Genomic DNA, 7,720 nt, shown 5'->3' on the forward strand with positions numbered 1-7,720 from the left:
CATCATCGGTCCGAGGGCCCACACTTTTGGACAGCCGGCACCGAGGAGAAACATGAAAGCAGGACAAAGAGAAGGGGGGAAGGGGAAACAACAACACGAGAGGCAGTTGTGGCTTGATTGCAGTTCAAAAAACATATACACGGGCTTTCACTGCCATCACCATGGCCATTTTCAAGCAAAAGTTACAAAAGGGTTAGCTTGCTAAAGAAATCCACTTTGCAAGCTTCAAACGGCACTCAAAAGGCCAGGAAAAAGCCCCTAATTTGATTAATTTTTTACTTTTATAGGGAGGCCTTTAATTTGGGAATTTACACTTTAATTGGTCCACTTGGCACCTTGAATTGGCAATTTTGGGAAAGGGGGCACCACCTTGCTCTATCTCTCTCTTCTTCCCTCTTTGCACTTGGGGAGGGGGCATTAGCGATGTCACTATTTCCTCCTAGCCTTTTTATTTTTTATTTTTTATCTTTCATTTTTTACCCTCTTGTGGCCTCAACCTTGCACTGCTTGATTTTGACTTGTTTTCCCTCTCTCTATCCGACTCCTCTATCACCTCTCTCTTTGGCCTTGCCCTTCATTTTTTACCTTTGCTTTGGCTTGTTCCTGCTCTTAGCTCAGATGGTCTCCCTTCTTTGACCTTGGTCTTGATGTGGCCCTTGCGTTTTGCACATGGCTACCTTGGGCCGAGCCTTCTCTCTCTCTCTCTCTCTCTCTCTCTCTCTCTCTCTCTCTCTCTCTCTCTCTCTCTCTCTCTCTCTCTCTCTCTCTCTCTCTCTCTCTCTCTCTCGGAACTATCCTCTGCCCCCCTGCCCTTGAGCATTAGCGACCTCGCTAATTTGGGGGGGGCGGGGGGGGGGGGGGAAGGGGGTTCTCCTCAAAGAGTTGGGCCTCAACGGGCGCGGGAACAAGGCCCCTCATCGGGCACCACATAATCACATGCCTTACAGGTGCACGGCACTGGCGCCATCCCCTTGTCTACTGCACTGCTCAAACCACCGTGGGCGCGCCCATTGGCCGCCTCACGCCGCACGTAGAACCGCTGCCACCATAGCAGCGCCCGCAAGGGCCCGCCATAGCCAACGGGAGGGAGAGCTCCCCTCTCTCTCTCTCTCTCTCTTGTGTGTTTATTTGAGGGCTCACTGCCCAGCGGATATAGCCCGGAGTCTCTTACCTTGACACCACATGTGGGGGCATTCCTGCGCCACGTGGAAGCTCTATGGCACCCCCCTCCAATGGCCTCCAAGGTTCTAAAAAAACCCCATTTTATCTTCTTTTTTGGCCTTCCTTTACCCAGCTCTTATATTCTGCTCCCATATCAATTTGTCAAGCCGTAAAGCTTGGCCAATATAACCTATCATTGACCCTGAAATACCCTACGCTCATCACACTTGAAATTCCCCGGGTCCAAGATTTGAGGCAGCAAAAAAACAGGAAAATTATCTGCCAATCTTTCACTATCCAAGGTTCCCAACTTGATCCGGCTGTATCTAGCCGACCAAGCATCGGATTGACGCGACGTCAATGCGTGCCAACTCCACATGATACATACTATCAGCGAGAACCTTGGCAAGGCCGAAAAGATTCCAAATGGTGCATTCTCCAGTGTGGGCAAGTGGGTTCAGACCTAGCCCCCGGAAAAAAATTCAACTTGCCATAACTTGCTATCCAGAGCTCTGATTCGTGATCCGAGAAGACAAGCATGCTCCATAACTCGAGCTCTACACATGTATACAATGACATAAACCCGGGCTACATGTCCCCAGTTGCCCTGTCCGTCGGGGATCTGCTACACACTCCAACTTTAAACTTCAGTATCTTGCACACCGGGGCTCCGTTTGATGCACCGTCTGAACCAGCTTCTAGAGCACACTTAGCACTACATTTTAGGAAACTGATTTGTCATTTTGGACACCTTGACCTGCCATCCCATCTGGACTATCCCACAGCACTTTTGGACTAAAAAGTTGCTTTAAGCATACATTCCCGCTATCCTTTGGCTGCCAAGGGCCTTTGCACCTGCCCTAGCCTTCTGCAGTGCACTCGACTGCACCCTTTGCCTGGCATAGACCACCTGCTAGCTTCTACCAACTTTGGTTGCACCATCATTGCCCAGCCCCCTTGTCGAACATTTATGTTCGACCAAAAGCATATGTACAAAACTTTGAAATTGGCACACCAAAGTGACAATTAAAAGCACTCGCAATACCATAACTGTATGTACAAACTTTGTACAAAAGCTTCATCTTCTTTCTCTCGCACACCACATGTTCTAGGTGGGGTACCCACCCCCCTTGACTATAATTTGCTGCACTTGAGGCACTAGATCCCTCCCAAAATACAGTTTGAGCCGTACACCATTTACCATGTTCCTAAGAAGCTTGCCATTCGCTCTTACCAGCTGATAGGTCCCAATCGGAAAGGCCTTCTTCACTTTATATGGACCCATCCACTTCTTCTTGAACTTCTTCTGGAATGTGAAATCTAGGTAGCTTTCATACGTCATGACCAGGTCTCCTTCCTCTATCTTCTTGTCCGGAAGATTCTGATTGAACTTGGCAACCCGCTTCTCCCTCTGCTTCACATAGTAGTCTGTCGGCTGCCTCTCTGTCCATCTGCAAAGCCTCTAAACTGGCTATTCGATCTTGTAGAACCCCTTGTTGAGTGGCATTGACACAACACATACCCTTTAAAAGCACCTAGTTGTGCATGTACTAGCAACACAACCTCCTTACCATAGGCTAATGGAGTGAAGTTTGTAGACACTTTATAGGAAGTCCTATACGCCCACAGACACTTCTCTAGATTTGCTTCCCACTCAGCTTCCTGCTTATACACCTACTTCTTTTCACATCTTGACAATTTGACCATTAGCACTCTCAACTAGACCATTGCATTGGGGGTGTTAGGGCGATGAAAAACAATGCTAAATCTTTAACTTCTCCACTAATGCACTCATGAGCTTGCTTCTAAACCCCTGACCCCTATTAAAAACTAACACCCATGGAACACCAAAATGGCAACATATGTTATCAAACACAAACTGAGCCACCATATTAGCATTTACTTCCTTCATTGCTTTGGCCTTGAACCACCTTGTAAGGTAGTCAATGGCCACCACCACGTACTTCTTACCACTTGTAGACTTTGGGAGAGGGCCTATGGCATCCAGACCCCACTTCTCAGAAGCACTTTGTGCGATGATGGCTCCCTGTGACTCCGCTACCAGTCGTCTTTCACCTATAGTTTGACATTCGTGACACGTCTTGCACCAGTAATGCACGTATTTCACAATGGAAGGCCACCAAAATCCTACTCTAAGCAGTCAAAACAGAACCTGATCTTTGCCCTGATGCCCACTCTCTTCATGGCATTGCTCCAACACTATTCCTATCTCCTCTTTGTATAGCACCCTTCTAAGCACTCCATCACGCCCATAGTTCATGAGATCTTCACCTACCAGTGTGAATTTGCGGGCCTTTTGCACCACTCTTCTCTTTTGCAGCTTGGACAAACCTTCTGAACATTGCCCTGTACCCAAAAAACCTTCAATCTCCTTAAGAGTATCCCTACCTGCATAAGTGGCTGGGGCCACATATAGACCTGCAACATGCACCTGCACTTTGCTACTTGCTAGCTGATCCGCCTCTTGATTTTGTTCTCTTTTCACATGCTTGAATTGGACTTCCTCAAAAGACTTCAACATCTTCTTGATGGAAAAAAACCAATGCTTCAAAGAATCGCTTTACCTGCCACTGGCCTAACAGTTGCTTGATGACTAGCAACACATATCCTTTCACTACCAACCTTGAAATGCCAAACTCTATACATTGCTTAAGACCCAAATGCAGAGTGAGATACTCCACCTTATTATTAGTATGGACATCCTCCAGATCATACGCCTTTGAGAATATAGCTTTGCTGTGTGGGTCGTGTATCACCACACCTCCTCCTGCCTTCTGCACTACTCTTTGATATGCTTCGTAGAACCACATTGTAAAAGCATCCTCCAAGTTGGGTTCCTCCTTAGCTTCATCTCGCACCATTCTTGGATAGGCCGGTAAATCGATGGCCTTGCTGACAAGAATGTCTGCTAGGTGAGATCGACTCCTGTGATCTACCTTGAACTCAAAATCAAACTCTTGTAGCTCCAACACCCACTTCATAATCCTCCTTCCTGGCTTCAAATGTAACACTACCTCTGGCAATCGATTATTAGCCGCCAACACAAAAAACTTATGCACAGTTAAATGCACCTTGAACTTCCTGCAAGAGAAGACCAGAGCCATCACCCACTGCTCCGCCTCAGTATAGGTAGCCTCTCCTGGGCTAATCACCCTGATCTCGAAGTAAATCGGCTTGTAGCTTCTCCCTACCTTTTGCAGTAGAACCGCTCCAATAGCAATTGTGCCCACTGTCATAGACACATAGAAGTTGTCCTCTCAATTAGGAGGACATACTGCTAGCAATTGACATAAAATCTCTTTGACTCTATCAAAAGCCTCCTGAGCTTCCCCATCCCACTCATAACCATGCACTTGTTGAGCCCTCCTTTGAAAAGGATGCACATATTGCAACAGCATCCAAAAGAAATGTGATAGATACTTCAATTTTTGAACAAATGAAGCCAAACCTTGAGCATCTGATGGAGGCTCCATCAACTCCAACGCCTTCACCTTCTTGGGATCAACCTCTATACCGTTTGGCAACACCACATGACCTAACAACTGTGCTTGAGACTGTGCTAGCTTGCCCTTCTTGGGATTCAGCTAACCTCCTTCTTCATCAAGCCTCTGAAATCATAACTGGATCTTCAATAGGTGCTCCCATTTTGAACTGTAGCAGCCAATATCATCAATGAAGACCCTAATAAAACGGCCCAAGTATGGACCAAATACCCTGTTCATCCAACCTTGGAAGGTGGCATATGCGTTCACCAACCCGAATGGCATCTTACAGTAAGCAAAGCAACCCCATGGAGATATGAATGTGGTCTCCAAGTGCAATCCCTATTTGAAAATACCCCAAAAAGCCATCCATAATCGAGTATCTCTCATGCCCAGCCACCTGGTTTAGGATTTCATCTTGAAATGGCAAGTTGTAGTGATTCCTCTTAGTCGCAGCATTCAATGACTTGTAGTCTACACACACTCTCCATTTCCCATCTTCTTAGGGGTTATAACCACTGGCGAGACCCACTCTGACTCTTTCACAGGGAATATGATGCCAGCATCTAGCACCTTATTGATCTCTTGCCAAAGGGCCTCCTTTTGGATTTCCCCTAGTCTTCTCAGCTTCTGTGCTTTAGGCTTATGTCCCTCCTTAAGAACAATCTTATGCTCCACCCCTTTTGCACCTCGCAAATGCTTGTACTCCATCGCAAATAAATTTGGATAGGACTCGCACAGCTGAACATAGCCTTCTTTCCACCCTTGGTTAAGTCTTCACTTAACATGCTTGAAACCTCCTCTATGCTCAAACCATGATCTTGAGGCTACATACCTTCTTCTTTAGGTGGGGAGTCGTCTATGGTGACTCCAAATAAGTCTGCATCTATCTTCAGCATGTCGTCCTTGCTCTCCTCTTCCTCTGTGCTAGTCTAACCTTCATCATAGCCCGTCTCTGTCTCGTATTCGTAGCTCGTCGTGCCACCCTCCTCTTTGACTGCCATAGGACGAGTATTGCTCTCTTTGCTCTTCAAATCCAGCACAATCTGTCTGCCTTTCTCTTTGTCTGGCAATGTGAATACTTTGCTCTCCCAATCCTTCTTTGCTCCTATTGCCAAAATCCATGGCCTACCCGAAATGATTGGATAATAATTATCCCCTGCCTTTATAAAAAAGAAGTCTATCAGGCACTCTATATTCATCACCTTGACCTTCACATCCTGAGGCACACCCAGACACCTGGCTTTAGTATGGTTGGCCATCCTCATGCGCACATTTGATCTGACTACTGTCTTGAACTCGTCTCTTTCATGGTTGCTTCTGTCATGACACAAACCTGTGCTCGACCGTCTATGTAGGCTTGTACCTGCATCCTCTTCTCTATAATCGCATCCACCAACGGAAGAACATCAGTGGGGCTACCTACCCTCAGAGCCAATTTTTGCAATGCTTGCACATTTCCCTTAGCTCTCGGCAGTTTGGTGCTAACACTTGTGGACCACTACCTTCTTAACTTTGGATTTAAAGCTAACAGCTAGCCAAAAGTAATATTTGCCTTTTGATTTTTGAACATCACTCACAAGATTGTACTCGGGATAGCCACGTCCTAGCTGGAAATCCGCTTGCTTCATTTTGTGATGTATCCTTCTCTTGCTAGGCTCGGGCTGCTCTTTACCTTCCTACACCTTCTCTTTGCCTTTGCGAGCTCTATTTTCCCGCTCTGTCTTTGTCTCCCTCTCAGCTCTTGCTCTCTTATTGGCCAAAACTTCGACGTCCTGCTTATCCACCCCTATGATGTTTACTCTTGGGACCTCACCTCCGTTTTGCGAAGGCGGCTGCATAGGATTCTCTCCTGCTTGCTATCTTGGACCATTGTATTGTCCCTGACCTCGACCTCTACCAAATAGTGCGTAGATACCCCCTCTCTCTCTGCGGTTGAACATGGGCCATCGTTTCATAGCCTGACACGCTCTGCTGTATCTTCTGTTTTTGAACTTCTGTGTAAAAATTGACCTTATGGGAGCCAGAACCATGGTGCAAGAAGCTCATATACCTAATTTCAACCCATTTGAATATCATTTGCCACCATTGTGGACATCCTACCCAATTTGTGAGCCTAAAGCCTGAATCTGCCCAAAAATGCACTTTTTGATGCCCAAACCCAATTCCAATCACATAGCCATGTTGCACAGGCCAAGGACCACCAGCATGTCAAGTTTCACCAAAAACTGATGAAAAAGACATCCTACGCGTAGGATGTCTAAATGATAAATTTTAGCCAGAATGATACTGTGAGCACATGTAGGGTTTCCCAAGTTCCTTTTAAGTTTTATTTTCAATTTTCAAGTCATTTGGATAGTTAAAACTCAGTTTTTCAGCGGATATGGAAAAAACACTAACTTTGGACTACTGAGTGCAACAGGATCTATGGCAGCCGCAAAATCACGGCAAAGAAGAAGAGGATGACCATAAAAGATTACTTGGAAGAAGTAGAGCCCTTTGTCATCCCAAAAGGAACTCTAAAGCCAACCAGCACCTGGATTCAAGAGGGCTTGCTAGAGTCTAATGATATGAAGATCTACCAAGGCGTGTTCAAAGATACGGAAGGAAATGTAATAGAGCTACCCATGCTACTGCGGGAGCTCAATGAGTTTGTCAGAAGCAAGATGGCAGAGTACCTGGAGAAGATAGATCTCCATAACTATTTTGAAGCTGTGCCGGCAGGAATTGACATAAAAAGAGTATGGGAGTTTGTGGCCACTATCAAGGAAGATGGAGTGGCCAGAGTTACTGATCTGCAGGGCAAGCCAGGCACGGTGATTGTAATCACAGAGAGAGTGGTGGCAGCAGCACTAGACCTCTCCAACGAAGGGGATAGTGTGACAAAGCGCCGAGATGAAGTCAAGGTGTACATAGAAAAGAAGAGCAACTACACCTTTGAAGACATTGCAAATCCTAAAGTGGCAATCATGAGCCAGCTTTAACCAGTATTTCCACATGTGTACAAAGCGGCCACAAAAGTACAAAATGCCACCTGGAGCAATTGCCACAACCTT

This window comes from Adiantum capillus-veneris, chromosome 26 (assembly GCF_014529385.1).
Source record: "Adiantum capillus-veneris isolate H3 chromosome 26, ASM1452938v2, whole genome shotgun sequence".
Classification (NCBI taxonomy): Eukaryota; Viridiplantae; Streptophyta; class Polypodiopsida; order Polypodiales; family Pteridaceae; genus Adiantum; species Adiantum capillus-veneris.